Here is a 19,129-nt window from a genome sequence, read left to right as displayed (position 1 = left end):
AAAACAAGTCAATGACTTGCTAAGGGAGACCCAGAAAATACTGAAAAATACACTAAAGAAAACAACACCTTAAAAAATAGACTAACTCAAATGGCAAAAGAGCTCCAAAAAGCCAATGAGGAGAAGAATGCCTTGAAAGGCAGTATTAGCCAAATGGAAAAAGATGTCCAAAAGACCACTGAAGAAAATACTACCTTAAAAATGAGTTTGGAGCAAGTGGAAGCTAGTGACTTGATCAGAAATCAAGACATTATTTTTTTTTGTTTTGTTTTGTTTTTCCAATCATCTATTTATTTATTTATCTATCTATCTATCTATCTATTTATTTATTTATTTTTTATAAATTTCTTTATTTATTTTTAGTTTACCACACACGGTTCTACATAGTTTTGAGTTCCAGTTTTTCTCCCCTCCCTCCCCCCTCCCTCCCCAAGACGGCATGGAGTCTCATATAACTGTCATGTATAACTTTGCATTGAACTAATTTATGCACTAGTCAAGTCGTGGAGAAGAATTTTGACCAATGGAATGAATCATGAGAAAGAAGAAACAGAACCAAAACAAAAAACCCAAAAACAAAAACAAAAGAGAAGCAAAAAAGGCGAGCATGTAGTGTGCCTCAGTCTGTATTCAAACTTCGCAGTTCTTTGTCTCGATGAAGATAGCATTCTCCATTGTGAGTCCCCTGGAGTTGTCCTTGCCCCTTAGGTTGCTGAGGAAAGCGCAGTATGTTAGGGTTGGTCCTCACGTAATCCATATATCTGTGGCTGTGCACAACGTTCTCCTGGCTCTGCTCCGCTCACTCAGCATTATGTCGTGTAGGTTTTTCCAGGTTGTTATGAAGTCTGCATCATCCCCATTTCTTATGGCACAATAGTATTCCATCACCTTCATATACCACAGCTTGTTCAGCCATTCCCCAATTGATGGGCATCCCTTTGATTTCCAATTCTTGGCTACCACAAAGAGAGCTGCTATAAATATTTTTGTACATATGGGTCCTTTTCCTGCTTATGTGATTTCTTTGGGATACAACCCTAGAAGTGGTATTGCTGGGTCAAAGGGTATGAACATTTCTATAGCCCTTTGGGCATAGTTCCAAACTGCTCTCCAAAATGGCTGGATCAGCTCACAACTCCACCAGCAATGCAACAATGTTCCAATTTCCCCACATCCTTTCCAGCATTTATCATTTTCCTGTTTTGTTATTTTAGCCAATCTGACGGGAGAGATGTGGTATCTAAGAGTTGTTTTGATTTGCATTTCTCTAATCAGTAGTGATCCAGAGCATTTTTCCATATGCCTGTAGATAGCTTTAATTTCTTCCTCTGAAAACTGCCTGTTCATATCCTTTGACCATTTCTCAATTGGGGAATGGCTTGTATTCCTATGTATTTGGCTCAGCTCCCTGTATATTTTAGAGATGAGGCCTTTATCAGAGATACTAGTTACAAAGATTTTCTCCCAATTTTCTGCTTCCCTCCTAATTCTTGTTGCATTGGCTTTTTTTGTACAAAAACATTTCAATTTGACATAATCAAAATTATCCATTTTACATTTTGTAATGCTCTCTATTTCTTGTTGGGTCATGAATTCTTTACTTTTCCACAAATCTGATAAGTAAACTGTTCCTTGCTTTCCCAAATTACTTAGAGTATCAAGTTTTACTCCTAAATCATGAACCCATTTTGACTTTATTTTGATATATGGTGTAAGATATTGGTCTATGCCCAGTTTTTTCATTACCATATTCCAATTTTCCCAACAGTTTTTGTGAAATAGTGAATTATTAGCCCAGAAGCTGGCCTCTTTGGGTTTATCAAAGAGTAGATTGCTAAACTTGTTGATTTCACCTACTTGTGTATCTATCCTATTCCACTGATCCACACCTGCCTGGTACTGGTTAATGGTAAATGGTAGGGCAAAAACTGGGCATAGACCAATATCTTACACCATATACCAAAATAAAGAAATCAAGACATTACAAAACAGAACCAAAGGAATGAAAAAAATGGAAGATAATGTGAAATATATCATTGGAAAAATCACTGACCTGAATAATAGGTCCAGGAGAGATAATTTAAAAATTATTGGACTACCGGAAAGCCATGATCAAAAAAAGAACCTAGATATCATCTTTCAAGAAATTATCTTCATTTCATCTTTTTTTTTAGATATCATCCCTTCATATTCAACTCACCTTGTGCCCTCTCTCTCTCTCTCTCTCTCTCTCTCTCTGTATATATATATATATATATATATATATATATATATATATATATATATATATATATATCATCTTTCCATGTAGAAATGTGAACAAAACAGTTAAACTTTAGTAAGTCCCTTACTATTTCTCTTTCTTGATTACCTTTTCATGATTCTCTTGATTCTTGTGTTTGAAAGTCAAATTTTCTATTCAGCTCTGGTCTTTTCACTGAGAAAGCTTGAAAGTCCTCTATTGTATTGAAAATCCATATTTTGCTTTGGAGCATGGTACTCGGTTTTGCTGGGTAGGTGATTCTTGGTTTTGATCTTAGCTCAATTGACCTCCGGGATATCATATTCCAAGCCCTTCCATCCCTTAATGTAGACACTGCTAGATTTTGTGTTATTCTGATTATGTTTCAACAATACTCAAATTGTCTCTTTCTGCCTGATTGCAGTATTTTCTTCCTGACCTGGGAACTCTGGATTTTCATGACAATATTCCTAGTAGTTTTCTTTTTGCGATCTTTTTCAGGAGGTGTTTGGTGGATTCTTTCAACATGTATTTTACCCTCTGGCTCTAGAATATCAGGGCAATTCTCCTTGATAATTTTTTGAAAGATGATGTCTAAGGTCTTTTTTTTGATCTTGGCTTTCAAGTAGTGCAATAATTTTAAAATTATCTCTTCTGGAACTATTCTTCAGGTCTGTGGTTTTTCCAATGGGATACTTCACATTATCTTCCATTTTTTTCTTTCCTTTCATCCTGTTTTATAATTTCTTGAGTTGTCATAAAGTCACTAGCTTTCACTTGCTCCAATATAATTTTTAAGGTATTATTTTCTTCATTGATCTTTTGAATCTCCTTTTCCATTTGGCTAATTCTGACTTTCAATGCATTCTTCTCCTCATTGGCTTTTTGGCACTGTTTTGCCATTGGTGTTGGTCTATTTTTTAAGGTGTTATTTTCTTCAGTATTTTTTTGGGGTCTCCTTTAGCAAGTCATTGACTTGTTTTTCATTGTTTTCTCACATCACTCTCATTTGTGTTTCCAATTTTTGCTCTGCTTCTCTAACTTGCTTTTATAAATCTTTTTTGAGGTCTTTCATGGCCTGAGACCAGTTCATGTTTTTTTTGGAGGGTTTTGATGTAGGCTCTTTGACTTTGTTGACTTCTTCTGGCTGTATGTTCTGGTCTTCTTTGTCACCAAAGAAGTATTCCAAAGTCTGAGTCTGAATCTGATTCTGTTTTTGCTTCCTTGCCATGTTCCCAGCCACCTACTTGACCCCTGAGTTTTTGTCGGGGTATGACTGCTTGTAGAGTAGAGAGTACTTTGTTCCAAGCTTGAGGGATTGTGCTGATGTTTTTATAGCTATTTCTACACTGCAATCTCTGCCAAGCCAGTACTCCTCCTCCCCCAAGAATTGCCAACCTGGACAGTGATTCAGATCTTAAGCAGGCTCTACACTCAGACTCTGATCTGCCACTTAATTCCTCCCACCAGGTGGGCCTGGGGCTGGAAGCAACTCCAAGTGTAGTACAGTAGCCTCAGGGGTGGTGGCTGAACCACAAACTTTCACTCTGTCACCTGCAGCTTTTCCCATGAACCTTTTCTGTCTTTTTTGTTGTTTGTTGGGCTGAAAAGTCTGGTAACTGCCACAGCTCACTGATTCAGGGCACTACAGCCTGTTCCGCCTGGCTCCCAGTCTGGTTGTTCCGGTTGCAGCCCATGCTGGGCTCTGCTCTGCTTCTCTCCCAGCCATGTGCAGTAGACCTTACCCAGTGACACACTAGGCTGTACTGGGCTGGAACCCTGCTTCCCTCTGCTGTTCTGTGGGTTCTGCAGCTCTAGAATTTGTTCAGAGCCATTTTTACAGATTTTTGGAGATACCTGGCGGGGATCTCATGCAAGTCCCTGCCTTCTAGCCACCATCTTGTCTCTGCACCCTCAACAATTCTTCTTAAACTAATTTACTTATTCAGTACCATATCAATCAAGTTACCAAAAAGACCCCAACAATTAGAGCTATAACAAATTATGACAAAATTCATCTGGAAGAACAAAAGGTCAAAAACATCAAAGGAATTACTGAAAAAAAATACAAGGCAAGGTGACCTAATGATACCAGATATCAAATTCTGTTATAAAACAGTAATTATCAAAACTCTTTGGTGCTCACTAAGTAGAGTGGTGGATCAGTGAAATAGATCAGGTACTCAAAACATAGTAGTCATTGACCATAGTACTGTAGTGTTCAATATAGCTAAAGACTCCTGATTTTGTAATAAGAACAAAAATTTCCGGGAAAACTAGAGAACAAAAGGGCACAAACCAGGTATAGACCAATGTCTCACACTATATAACAAAATAAGGTAAAAATGGGTCTATGGTTTAGACATAAAGTGTAAAACCTTAAGCAAATTAGAAGAGCAAAAAAATAATTCTACCTGTCAGATCTATGGGGAGGGGAAGAATTCATGACCAAACAATAGATAGACTGCATTACAAAATGAACAATAGATAATTTTCATCATATTAAATTTAAAAGCTTTTGTACAAACAAAATTAATTCCACCAAAATTAGAAGGAAAGAAGGAAGTTTGGACACAATTTTTATAGCAAGTATCCATGATAAAATCCTCATTTCTCAAATATATGGAGAACTGTCAAATTTGCAACAATACAAGCCATTTCCCATTTAATACATGATCAAAGGATATGAACAGGCAGTTTTCAGATGAAGAAGCCACAGCTATCAATAGGAATATGAGGAAGTGCTGTAAATCACTTTTGGTTAGAGAAATGCAAATTAAAACAACTCAGATATCCCTTCACTTCAATCAGATTGACTGATATGACAAAAAGGGAAAACCATAAATGTTGGAGAGAACTGGGAAAATTGTGTCACTAATGCATTATTGGTGGAGTTATGAACTGATCCAACTATTTTGGAGAGGAATTTGCTACTATATTCAAAGTGCAAAGAGATTGTTTATACCCTTTGATCCAGAAATAGCACCACTAGGTCTGTATCCCAAAGAATGCATAAAAAGTGAAAAGGACCTACATGTGCAAAAATATTTGTAGCAAGTCTTTCCATGAAAGCAAAATATTGGAAATTGAAGTGATGCCCATCAATTGGAAAATGACTGAACAAGCTGTGGTATATGAATGTAATGGAATACTCTTGTGAAATAAGAAATGATGAATAAGCAGATTTCAGAAAAACCTGGAATAATTTGTACAAACTGATTATACAAAGTGAAATGAGCATAAACAGGAAAACTGTACACAGTATCAGAAATATTATTAGATGATTGACTTTGAATGACTAAGTTATTCTCAGCAACACAGTGATTCAAGACAAGTACAAAGGACTCATGAAGGAGACTGCTATCCATATGCAGATAAAGAACTGAAGGGACACTCAATGCATATCAAAGAACATGTTTTTCACTTTATTCTTTCTATTGTTTTCATTGTGTTATGTTTCTTCTTTCACAGCTTTGAATAATATGGAAATATGTTTTACATTATAGCACACATACAAACTATATCACACTGCCACCCATTTCCAAAGAAGAGAGGGAAGGAAGATGAAAATTTTGGAACTCAGTATCTTGTAAAAATTAATGCTAACATTTTTCTTGACTTGTAACTGGGGAAAAAGAAAATACTGTTACACTTTAAAAATAAAAAAGGAAGGAAAGTGAAAAAGGCTTTGGGAACTAACACCTTTCTTTATGTCATGTCTTCACATTTTCTTCCTATGTAACATTCCTCTTATATACCCCCTTCTTTCCTCTGTTACTCTCCCCACCCTGTTCAAGGCCCTCATGACTTCATGCTTGGATGACTGCAATAACTGTTTTTTTAAAATCTCTCCACAATCTAGTTCAATCTTGACTCAACTGGTAAAATGGTCTTCCTATCTTAATGATTTAGGTATGTCATCTCCTCAATTTGATAAATTCCAGTGACTCTCTATTACCTATGGGATACAAAATACTCTGGCTCTTAAAGCCATTTGTGACCTGGCCCCTTCTTATCTGTCTAGTTTTCTGATACCCCATATCACTCTATGTATTCTGTGATCCAGTTAAATTGACTTCTTTTCTGATCTTGGAATAAGACACTCCATCTACTGACTTCTTTGCATTTTAATGACTTTTTCCTATACCTGGAATTCTTTCCCTCCTCATTTGTGCCTTCTGGTTTCCTTCAAGTCCAAGATAAAGTCCTACATTCAACAAGAAGCCTTCCCCATACCTCCTCAATCTAAATGCCTTCCCTTTGAGATTTCCTTTTATTTATCCTGTCTATATCTTGTTTGTGCACAATTGTATATTGTCTCTCACATTGGACTTTGAGTTATTTGAGAGAAAGAACTGTTTCCATACACCCCCCCCCCCTTCTTGCTAGGCCACTAGGTTTGCACAAGTAAATAGAGTGCTACACTCAGCCAGAAAAACCTAATTTTATATCCAGCCTCTGACACTTAATTAGCTCTGAGATCCTGGATAAGTCACTTAGAGTCTTTCTGCCTGAGTTTCCTCATTGGTAAAATGAGGCATAATAATAGCAGTTACCCCCTCTTCAGGGTTGGTGTGAAGATAAAATGAAATAATATTTATAAAGCACTTTGCAGACCCCAAAGTTCTGTAAAAATGCTAGTTGTTGTATTCCCAGTACTCAACAAAGTCTGACAGAAAACTGTTGCTTACTAAATGCTAAGTTGGTTAATGTGACTTGACTTGTAAAGGGAAAGAAACTAAGGCTTCCCTCTATTCACAATGTCACAGATTTAGACCTAGAAGGAACTTCAGAAACCAATTCCCTCATTTTTTATGTGAGGAACCTGAGATCCAGCAAAATCTGGTGACTTGATCAATATCACGTAGAGAGCAAATATCAAAAACAGGATTGCAAATCAGGTGTTCTAACTCTGAAATCAATGCTTTTTCAAATGAAGTAAAAGCACGTACCCTTTCTCCTCCCACTAAAGTATTCAAATTTGAGCCTTATCTTAGACCTTAGACAAGATGGTATCATCTCTAACATAGGACTCCAGCTCAAACTAGAAGTGCTAAGCAGAGAGAATCTCCACTACCATGTGATTGGCAGATCAATGCCTAAGAGCAACGATACCAGTGGAGGAGTGGCATCTCACAAATGGTGTAGTATACAACCTGAAAGACCATCAAAGAACAGACCTAGTGGAAGCAGTGTGACTACATTTTTGGAAACCTTAATGTCCCCTCCTCACATGTGTCCTAGCCATGCATGTTCCCTAGTCATGTTAACTCTTCCTACATATGTTGTATGTATTTGAAGGAGATTGTACTCTAGTTTTACAGGGAAATATTATATTTCCATTTCTCATATTTTGATATTTCATTAAATAACATTTATTTGATGTTATTGTGCTCTATGTCTGATATACATAATAAACATTGATGAAACGCCAAATACTGTGAGGTTTTAGTGGATGCAGGCCCACATAGTACCTTGAAGCTTAGCAATGTTTGGAGGTAAGAGGATAGTGGGCTATGCGCAAGAAGGGGTTTCCCAGGTGTTAATAAAAAGGTAAAAAACACCTATGAGCAAAAAAGATAACTTTAAAAAAAAGATGGAAAAGAAGCTGAAGAGCAAATAAATCTTTAAGGAACTTGGCAGTTTAAACAGATGGATTATCTCTAGTTAAAACTAGAAGGGCAAAAACAAATTAACATAAAATGTACTACATTACAATGTCCTCTTTTTATTAATAATAGTAGTATAACCAACACATTTAGTTAGACTCTACTGCCTCAGTATCCAATGTACAATATAAAGAATTTGCAATACTTTAGAAGATTGTTGAGCAGGAAGCCTTGACCTGATTTATACATACAAAGGAGCTGATTATTAGAAGTAACTCCATATAAAGATAATCAATAGATAAATGTTTAAGATAACTCAGAGGGAAAAATTCCAGAAGAATCAAAAAGATCACAGTTTTTTTTCCTTTTACCACGAACTCTCCATACATAGGAGAGAGTATATTGGTGATCACCTTCACATAATTTTTATATCCAAAAAAAACTTCTTGAGAATTGTACATATGTATCTGGGGTATATGAAGTGTTCACGGAGGACTAGCACCTTTGGTGCTAATGAAGGGCTTGCCTAGCCCCTTTCAGGGGTGCTCATCCATCCTTGGTGTCCACCTCTCACCCAACTCTCACCTTTGTCTCCAAGAAGCTGTGGCACACACAGGCACCACACCTGGATAAAACCATCTTGGCAGACCAGTTAAATCAGTTTGAGGGTAACAGAACGGCCTCAAACCTGTTGGTGAGTTAGTGGGGTGGCTATCCCAAGAACGTTAAGACTTCCCCTAGTGAAATGGGTGGATGTGAACAATTTGTTCCAATGGTCATGGAGAATGCTGAAATAGGTGCTGTGGAATGCCTTGAGCTTGGTTAGACATTGAAGATGTCAAGGTCATCTACTGAATCCTGGGCCATCTCCAGTCCTCTTGATTTTCATCCTGCCACAGACTTTGATGACTCTGGAAGTGAGAGTGAAGCTGATAACTTTGTGAAACCCTACCTTATTTAGATCCATTTCATGCACAAGTCAAGATATCACCTTGTTATATCTATGGTCCTTGTCAAAAACTAAGGATGGACAAGAAGAGCATGAATAAATACATTGAGAGTGCCCAGGATAATGAGAGAACTGAGAGGATAAGCTACTTATAGGCTAATTATTTCTTATAGCACACCCTGTTTTGTGTCCTTACTGTGACCTTTAATCCTTTTACCCTACAGATATATTCCTTCATCCTTCCACTCTCTTTCCTTCTCCATCTTGACCCTTTGGTCAAATAATTCAGCTCTACACTGTTGTCTTCTCTAGAATCTCTTGTCCTTTCATCCTACCGAAGTTCTTTCACTGCCAAATTCCAGCTTCAGATTATTCCTGCCATATACAACCTTCACACCTAACCATATATTACTAAATGAAGACGGGGGAAATTATGAATCTATGGGGTTGGCTCTATTACAATTTTATGCTACATAATCTCTACTTGTCCTTTACTATGTTAAGGAGATCCTTTTCCCCCTTCCTAATGAATTCACTCTAGCATGCACACCAGCATCATTTTTCAAACCTTTAAATCCCTCCCAAAACCTCAACTTCTCCATCCTTTCAGATGAAAGCATTTATTAAAAAAAATGAGTCTATTCAAAGACAGCTTGTTCTTCTTCCAAATTTGTGGTATCACATTATTCAGATGCCTTCTGCCACAATGCCCTCTTTGACTACCATGTCACATGAAAAGAAGACCCTCGTTTCTATAAAAGGCAAACACCTGTAGATACACAACTGATCTCATTCCATCCCATTTGTTAAATAATTATTTATTTATTTAATAGTTTAGATTGCAGCATTAATTTTCACAAGAGTTAGAATTACAAATTTTCTCCCCATTTCTACCCTCCTCCCCACTCCAAGATGGCATATATTCTGGTTTCCCTGTTCCCCAGTCAGCGCTCCCTTCTGTCACCCCACTCCCCTCCCATCCCCTTTTCCCTTCCTTTCTTGTAGGGCAAGATAAATTTTTACACCACATTGAGTGTATATTTCATTTCCTAGTTGCACGCAAAAATTTTTTTTGGACATCTGTTTTTAAAACTTTGAGTTCCAAATTCTCTCCCCACTTCCCTCCCCACATACCCTCCCTAAGATGGCAAGAAATTCAACATAGGTCACATGTTTATCATTATGCAAAACCCTTCCACAATGCTCATGTTGTGAAAGACTAACTATATTTTGCTCCTTCCTAATCTATCCCCCTTTATCTAGTTTTCTCCCTTGACCCTGTCCATTTTCAAAAGTGTTTGCTTTTGATTGCTTCCTCCCCCATCTGCCTCCCCCTTTATGATTCCCCCCCTTTTTATCTCCTACCTCCTTCTTTCCTGTGGGGTAAGATACCCAAAAAAGTGTGTATGTTATTCTCTCCTCAGGTCAAATTTGATGAGAGCAAGATTCACTCATTCCCCCTCACCTGCCCCCTCTTCCCTCACAACAAAACTGCTATTTCTTGCCACTTTTAAGGGAGATAATTTACCCCATTCTATCTCTCCCTTTCTCCCTCTCTCAATACATTCCTTTCTCATCCCTTAATTTGATTTTATTTTTTTAGATATCATCCCTTCATATTCAACTGTGCCCTCTGTCTCGCTATATATGTATATTCCCTTCAACTACCCTAATACTGAGGTCTCATGAATCATACACATCATCTTTCCACGTAGGAATGCAAACAAAAGAGTTCAACTTTAATAAGCCCCTTATGATTTCTCTTTCTTGATTACCTTTTCATGATTCTCTTGATTCTTGTGTTTGAAAGTCAAATTTTCTATTCAGCTCTGGTCTTTTCACTGAGAAAGCTTGAAAGTCCTCTATTTTATTGAAAATCCAGATTTTGCCTTGGAGCATGATACTCAGTTTTGCTGGGTAAGTGATTCTTGGTTTTAATCTTAGCTCCGTTGACCTCCAGAATATCATATTCTAAGCCCTTCCATCCCTTAATGTAGACACTGCTAGATCTTGTTATTCTGATTGTGTTTCAACAATACTCGAATTGTTTTTCTCTGGCTGCTTGCAGAATTTTCTCCTTGATCTGGGAGCTCTGGAATTTCGTGACAAAGTTCCTAGCAGTTTTCGTTTTGGGGTCTTTTTCAGGAGGTGATTGGTTGATTCTTTCAATTTCTATTTTCCCCTCTGGTTCTAGAATATCAGAGGAGTTCTCCTTGATAACTTCTTGAAAGATATATTCTAGGCCCTTTTTTGATCATGGCTTTCAGGGAGTCCAATAATTTTTAAATGATCTCTCCTGGATCTATTTTCCAGGTCAGTGGTTTTTCCAATGAGATATTTCACATTGGCTTCATTTTTTCATTGCTTTGATTCTATTCTATAGTATCTTGATTTTTTATAAAGTTATGAACTTCCACTTGCTCCAATCTAATTCTTAAGGTAGTATTTTTTTCAGTGGTCTTTTTGATCTCCTTTTCCCTTTGGCTAATTCTGCCTTTGAAGGCATTGTTCTCCTCATTGGCTATTTGGCACTGTTTTGCATTTGTGTTGGTCTATTTTTTAAGGTGTTATTTTCTTCAGTATTTTTGGGTGTCCTTTAGGAAGTCATTGACTTGTTTTTCATTGTTTTCTTGCATCACTCTCATTTCTCTTCCTAATTTTTGCTCTACTTCTCTAACTTGTTTTTCCAAATCCTTTTTGAGGTCTTCCATGGCCTGAGACCAGTTCATGTTTTTCTTGGTGGCTTTTGATGTAGGCTTTTTAATGTTGTTGACTTCTTCTGGCTGTATGTTTTGGCCTTCTCTGTTTTTCCAAAGAAAGATTCCAAAGTCTGTCTGAATCTTAGTCCATTTTCCTTCCCTGGCCATGATCCCAGCCAACTTGACCCTTGAGTTTTTATTGGTGATATGACTGCTTGTAGAGTGGAGAGTACTTTGTCCCACACTTGAGGGGCTCTGCTGTTGTTTTCAAAGCTATTTCTATACACCAAGCTCTGCTACACCAGCATTCTTCCTCTCCCAAGAACTGCCAACCCAGACCGGGACTCAGATCTTCAACATGCTCTGCCCTCCCACTCTTATCTGCCACTGAATTCCTCCCACCAGCTGGGTCTGGGGACAGAAGGAAATGCAGCTGTAGTTATGTCCTCAGAGCTGTACCACCTCCACTGCCTCTGGGGTGGTGGCAAAACTGAAAACTCCTTTCATTCTGTACCAGCAGCTTTTCCCACCAAACTTCTCTGTTGTCTTTGTTGTTTGTGGATTGAGAAGTCTGGTAACTGCCACAGCTCACTGATTCAGGGTGCTAGGCCCTGTCCCATCCCTTTCCTTGTGTAGTTGGTCCTGGTGTAGCCCACACTGGGCACTGCTCTGCTTTGCTCTCAGCTCCGGGCAATAGACCCTTCCCAGCAACCATCCAGGCTGGATGCCCTGGGCTGGAGCCCTGCTTCCTTCCATTATTTCATGTATTCTGCAGCTCTAGAATTTTTGCAGAGCCATTTTTATAGGTTTTTGGAGGGACCTGGGGGGGCGCTCATGCAAGTCCCTGCTTTCCAGCAGTCATCTTGACTCTGCCCCTTTAAAGCCCCCATCCCATTTTCTTTAGTGGATTGCTGTTTCTTCTCTTCTCTATCAATGATCTTCATTGATCCCCGTTTAATGGCTGGTTCCCTGCAGATTACGTATTCATTTCTCCCAAATGCTAAAAAAACCCAAATATACAAATAAACAATAATAACATAAAATGTACTTGATCCATCTATTTCTGCTAATTATCACCCTCTACCTCTACTCCCTTGTAAGACCAAGGTCATGGAGAAAGTCAGTGACAATAAGTATTTCCATTTCCTTTTCTTTTGCTCTTTTATCTTTGCAGTCTGGCTTTTGATATCATCATTTCACCAACATAGCTGTATACAAAGTTATTGATCATCTCTTAACTGACAAGTCGAATGATCACTTTCACAATCATCTTTCTTTACCTTGGCAGTTCTTGATATTGTTGATCATCTTCTCCTCCTTGATGTTCTCTCTCTCTCTCTCTCTCTCTCTCTCTCTCTCTCTCTCTCTCTCTCTCTCTCTCTCTCTCTCTCTCTTTCTCTCTCTCTCCCTCTCCTCTCTCTCTCTTTTTGACAGTACTCTATCTTGGTTTTATGTTTTATTCCTCTGTCTTTATATTTTTTCTGAATTTTCACCCAGACCATACCTACCAACTGTAAGGATCCGTCAATACTCTGTTCTAGTTGCTTTTGTTCATTGATACTGTTTCACTCAGTGACATCACCAGGTCCCATGGGCTCAATTATCATCTCTATGCAAATGAGTCTTGGTTTTTCATGTCCAACTCTAACATCTCTCTTGACTTCTGGGCTCTCATCTGCATCTGCCTGTTATATATCTCTAAAAGGATGTATTATAAACATCTTAAAATCAACATTAACAGTCTTTTCTCCATAATCCTTGCTTCTGCTAACAAGTCAAGGGCACCACTCTCTCTCCAGTGATTCAAACTTGAAACCTAAGGGTCAACCTCAACTCTTCATTGTCTCTCAACCTCTATATAATCAATGATCAAATTCTGTAATTTTTTTTCCCTTTGTAGCATCTCTCATATGTGTCTCCTTCTCTCCTCTGATCATGAAACTACCTTGATACAGGATCTTGTCACCTCATACCAGGACTACTGTAATAGCTTCATTAATGGTCTCCTCTCCCCATCTGTCCCCAGGTTAATACAGCTTCCACTGAGCTCTCAAAATGATCTTCCTAAAGTGCAGTTCTGACCATGTTATGTCCTTATTCAATAAATTCCACTGGACCCATGTTGACTCCAGGATTAACTAGAAATTCCCATGTTTGGTTTTTAAAGTGGTTCATAACCTCGCATCTTCTAACTTTTCCAGTCTTCTTAAACTGTAGTCTCCTCCATGTACTCTGAAATCCAATGGCACTTGTCTCCTTCCTATTCCTCACTAACAACTTCACCTCCTTACCTTAAGTATTTTGCTATTTGTCTCTTATGGCTGGAAACTTTCCCTCTTTATCTCCATCTCTGAATCTCGCTTGGCTTTCTTTAAGCCAAGTTCTGTCTTCTGGAAATGCATCCCAGTCCTCCTTAACTTTAAAAAAAACTCTCTGAGACTAACCCCACTCATTTATAACACATACACACTCACATATGTGTATCTCTCTCTCTCTCTCTCTCTCTCTCTCTCTCTCTCTCTCTCTCTATATATATATATATATATATATATATATATATATATATATATATATATATATATATATGTATATATGCATATATGGAATTTTGCATGTGTTTGTCTTTGTATCTCCAGCACATAGCATTGTTTTTTAATGTTAGACATTTAAATATTTGGTTGACTGACTATAACAGATGACAAGTAAATTCTTAAAACTTAGTCAAAAATGAAAATAATGTAAGATTCTGTTATGTATATTTTTTTATTTAAAAAAATAGAACTAATAGAGTCATGATGGTTCTCCTAAATGAGGTGTCCCACACATCTGTCAAAATATCGATAGATGTGACTATAGCCGTAACTTTCTTCAGTAGCTAGCTAAATATTAACATCTTCTTATGTGTAAATCAGATAGCATATACTCTCCTTATGTGTCTATAGGTGCTAGATGTAGGAGGCAAAGAGGGAGAGAGGGAGTAAACATTTGAATAGCACTTAACATGTGCCAGACACTTGTTTTATTATTTGATCCTTGCAACAACTCTACATTTTACAGTTGAGGGAGCTGAGGCAAAGAAAGATTAAGCAATTTCCTCAGAGTCACGTAGCTAGTCACTTTCTGAAGCCAGATTTGAATTCAGATCTTTCTGACTCCAGACCCAGTGATAAATCTATTGAAACAATTAGTTTCCTCAGCATATTGGAAAGAGATCCAGTCTCGAATGATCTTGATCAGGCCTTGTGTATGATAGATCTTGGCTCTATAACTTAATATCTCAGTCAACATTAGCAAACTATCTAAGAATATAAGCTAAAGAGAGGGCTTAACTGTACGGATAGAAAATTTTCTAAGCCAGGAGCACATTAAAAAATTAAGAATAGAGGCTAAAGGGAAGGTGTTTGCCTATATGGATAAAAAGTTTCATAATCAAGGAGTTCCTATACAAATGAAATCTCATGTCCATGTCTGCCATTCCATGGGGATTGAATCAAATCTGAAATAGTTACAATACTTTCTCATTGAAATTAAGATCAATGTTAAAGAGATTAGACTAATCATTCAATGTTAAAACTAAGGGGATGAGAAATACGAAATTTCCAGACCATAACAGTGGACCAATAAGCACATTTTAAGGAGATTCTATAGAGAGAAATTCATCTGGGACAGCAATTCATTTAAAGGAAAAGATTGAGTTGGAATGCTTTCTGGGAAAATGTTCAATGCTTTAAATGATTCAAAATATTTAAATCCCAGTTACTTTTATACCAGTATTTTCTGAAGGATGATATATAGCTACAAATTATGAAACACTACAATTTCAGATGAATCAAAATTTAAACTCATACAAAACATAATGTAAAGAGGCCTAGTAGGTATAAAGAAGCATCATTTGGTGCCAATAACACATCTCACATGCATAATTTAAGTGGTGTTAAAATACATTTACTTATTTTTTTTGCCCACAAATCACTGGGAAAGGAAGCAAACCAAATATGGAGCAAAAAAATAAACATTGCATGTTCACTCTTAAACTGTTAATTGAAATAATGTGCCATGATATACGTTAGAACAATTTGACAGGGACTTACAGTAATCAAATTGCTTATTTTGGAGGAGGAATTTATTGGAAAATTCTTTACATGAACCAAATAAGGAGAGAATCAATAGAGGGGTTGTATCACCAACTGTTAGAAAATAAGACCAAAATGTTTCAATCATAGCTGCTTCAAAATAAATTACCAAAGAATGATCATTTGGAAGAAAATCATTAGATCATTAGGTGGATCTTGAGATCACAACATTTTTAAGCTAACAGTGGAATATTTTAGATTTCAGGGAATTTTTTAATGAATTCTAAAAAGAAAAATGACTGTTTTCTCTTATCTACTTTATTTAACAATTGGCACTTAGATTTTACTCTTTTGACCATACATCAAGGATAGGTTACTGTTAATGAAGTTAAGTAATTAGCAAAAATGTTAATTTGACATTTTAATTTCCATTAACCTTTTTTTAAACTTTATTTTTGTTACTTCCTCATTAAGTCCAAATTTTATTAGGCTGTGATAGCACTGTCTGTAGAAATTGACTTTCTTTTGCCATTGCTGTCTTTTAAAAATGAAGGTTAGCTTAGCATAGATAATCATTTATCAAATAGTATATTCATCAAATTTTGAATCACATATTTATAAGTATTTGAGGAACATCATTTGCTGGATTTCACTTTCTTTTACTTAACAGAAGTCCATTCATTATAATAAGATATTTGCTTTTTTCTCTTAATAATGTATTCTATTTCATTCCAATTTAATGTAAAGATAGTTTTCAACATTTGCTTTAATGAGATTTTGAGTTCAGGACTTCCAGGAGCCAAGATGATGTAGTAAGCAATAGATCACTGGGCCTCCTCCATTTTCATCCCTGAACACCCCTAAAATAGCAACCCAGAACAGATGCTGGAACAGTGGAACCAGAGGAAAGACAGAGTAAAGCCATCTTTTGATCCAAGAGTCTTGGAGAATCAGCAAAATAAGGTCCATATCAATGGAGTAAAAGTGGAGCACAGTCTAGGAGGGAGGCATCCTAGCAAGCCAGTATCAGGATACACCTCAGCAAACCAAGGGAAATACTGAGGCCCAGGGTGGTGGACGAGGCAAACACTAACACCAGGACCCCTCATTAGCCTTAGCCCTGCCAGGGGAACCAGTAGACATCAACTAAGAGAACTATGGCATGCTCTGGTGCAGTTGTCTTCCAGTTGCTGCAACTCCCTATATTTTGGTGCAGCTCTGGGTAGGCAGCTAGACGTCCCCATGTTTTGGTACAGCCCTGGATAGTCAGGCAGGTTCCTGCTGCTGGACTTCCAGGTGCTCGAAGCCCAGGGCAAACAGGTTTCCTCCAGGGGCCAGCCCCTATATGCTTCAGCATAGCCAAAGGGAAATACAGGAAAACCCCATGAAACCACCACTAGGAACCCAACTCAGCACCAGGTAAGCTGCCATACCCATACATCCTCCAGTAGCCAACACTGGAAGCCTTAGGAGGCTAAGCTAGTGACCAGGCCTCTGGCCTCCAGTACAAGAAGGTTGGGACAGTGCCCCCTGTGCTGTATCAACATGAGATAAAAGAAAAAATAAAAGAACTCTGACCAAAGAAAACTTTTATGTTGACATGGAAGATCTAGGAAACTCAGAAGAGGACACAAATGTCAATATATTTACGTTTGAAACCCCAGTGTTGAATATGAATTGATCTCAAGCCCAAAAACCCTTCTTGGAAGAGCTTGAGAAGAATTTGAAAAGTCAAATAAGAGCTAGAAGAAAAATGGGGAAAAAGAAATGAGAGGTAAGCAATAGAAAGTCAATAGCTTGGGAAAAGGACAAAAACTGATCAAATAAAATGATTGCTTAAAAAGTAGAATTTGCCAAATGGAAAAGGAGGTTAAAAAGGTAAATGAAGATATCAATTCATTAAATTAGAATTGGGCATGTAGAAGGATGTATATAAGACACGAAGAATCAGTCAAATAAAATCAAAACAATGAAAAATATAGAAGAAAATGTAAAATAACCTCATTGGAAAAAAAAGAAACACCTGACCTGGAAAATAGATCCAGGAGAGAGAGATTAAGAATTATCCCACTACCTGAAAGCCATGATCAAAAAAAAAAGAGCCTGGACAGCATCTTTCAAGAAATTATCAAGGCAAACTATCCTGACATGCTGGGACCTGATGGCAAAATGTAATTGAAAGAATCCTCCAATTACCTCCTGAATTGTAGCCAACTTCCAGAATTATCAGGTCAGGTTATCTGAGATCAGGATTGTTATCCCTGCTTGTTGGTTTGTTTGTTTGCTTGTTTTATCCTGCATATAATTTTCTCTCTCCTTTCAACATTTCACTCTCCACCAGTGTTTTGCTACCGTCCATGGACTCCCTAATTCTGCCCTCCCTTCTATCAACCCTCCTACATTTTCTTTCCTCTTTCCCTTTCTACTTCCCTATAGGGTAAGATAAATTTCTATACCCAAGTGAGTGTGTATGTTATTCCCTGTTTGAAACAAATGTAATGAGAGTAAGGTTCTCACAGTGCTTCCTTCTTTCCCTCTACTGTAATAGGTCTTTTTGCCTCTTCATTTGGTGTAATTTACCCTATTCTGCCTCTCCCTTTCTTTCACTCCTTTTCCCTTAATTTTTTTTTATATTATAAGATCAACACTAATTTATACCCACACCCTCTATCTATGTCCACCCTTTCAAACTGTCCTAACAAAGACACAGTTCTCAAGAATTACAAGTATCTTCCTATACAGGGATATAAAAAGTTTAACCTTAATGAATAACATTTTTTTTCTTTCTTTCCTGTTTACCATTTGACACTTCTCTTGAGCCTTGTATTTGAAGCCTTCTTTAGCTCTGGTCTTTTCATCAGGAAAGTTTGAAAGCACCAATCTTTTTTTTGCAGAAAGATTATGCTCAATTTTCCTGAGGAGTTGCTTCTAAGGATCTAAGGATCTATGGATTCTAAGGATCAAAGGATGTAAGCTCCTTTGCCTTCTGGAATATCATATTCTTTTTTAAAATTAATTTATTTATTTAACATATTTAGTTTTCAGAATTGATTTTCAAAAGAGTTTGAATTACAAATTTTCTCCCCATTTCTACCCTCCCTCCCACTCCAATATGGCATATATTCTAATTGCCTGTTCCCCAGTCAGCCCTCCCCTCTGTCATCCCACTCCCCTCCCATCCCCTTTCCCCTTCCTTTCCTATATGGCAAGATAAATTTCTACACCCCATTGCCTGTGTATCTTATTTTCTAGTTGCATGCAAAAACTTTTTTTGTTTTTAAACATCTGTTTTTAAAACTTTGAGTTCCATATTCTCTCCCCTCTTCCCTTCCCACCCACCCTCCCTAAGAAGTCAAGCAATTCAACATAGGCCACATGTGTATCATTATGTATAATCCTTCCACAAGACTGTTGTGAAAGACTAACTATATTTTGCTCCTTCCCAACCCATTCCCCTTTATTGAATTTTCTCCCTGGACCCTGTCCCCTTTCAAAAATATTTGTTTTGGACTACCTCCACCTCCATCAGCCCTCCACTCCATCATCCCCCCCTTTTT

This window comes from Trichosurus vulpecula, chromosome 4, assembly GCF_011100635.1.
Source record: "Trichosurus vulpecula isolate mTriVul1 chromosome 4, mTriVul1.pri, whole genome shotgun sequence".
Classification (NCBI taxonomy): domain Eukaryota; kingdom Metazoa; phylum Chordata; class Mammalia; order Diprotodontia; family Phalangeridae; genus Trichosurus; species Trichosurus vulpecula.
The sequence above is the reverse complement of the archived record's forward strand: the minus strand, read 5'-3'. Positions refer to the sequence as shown.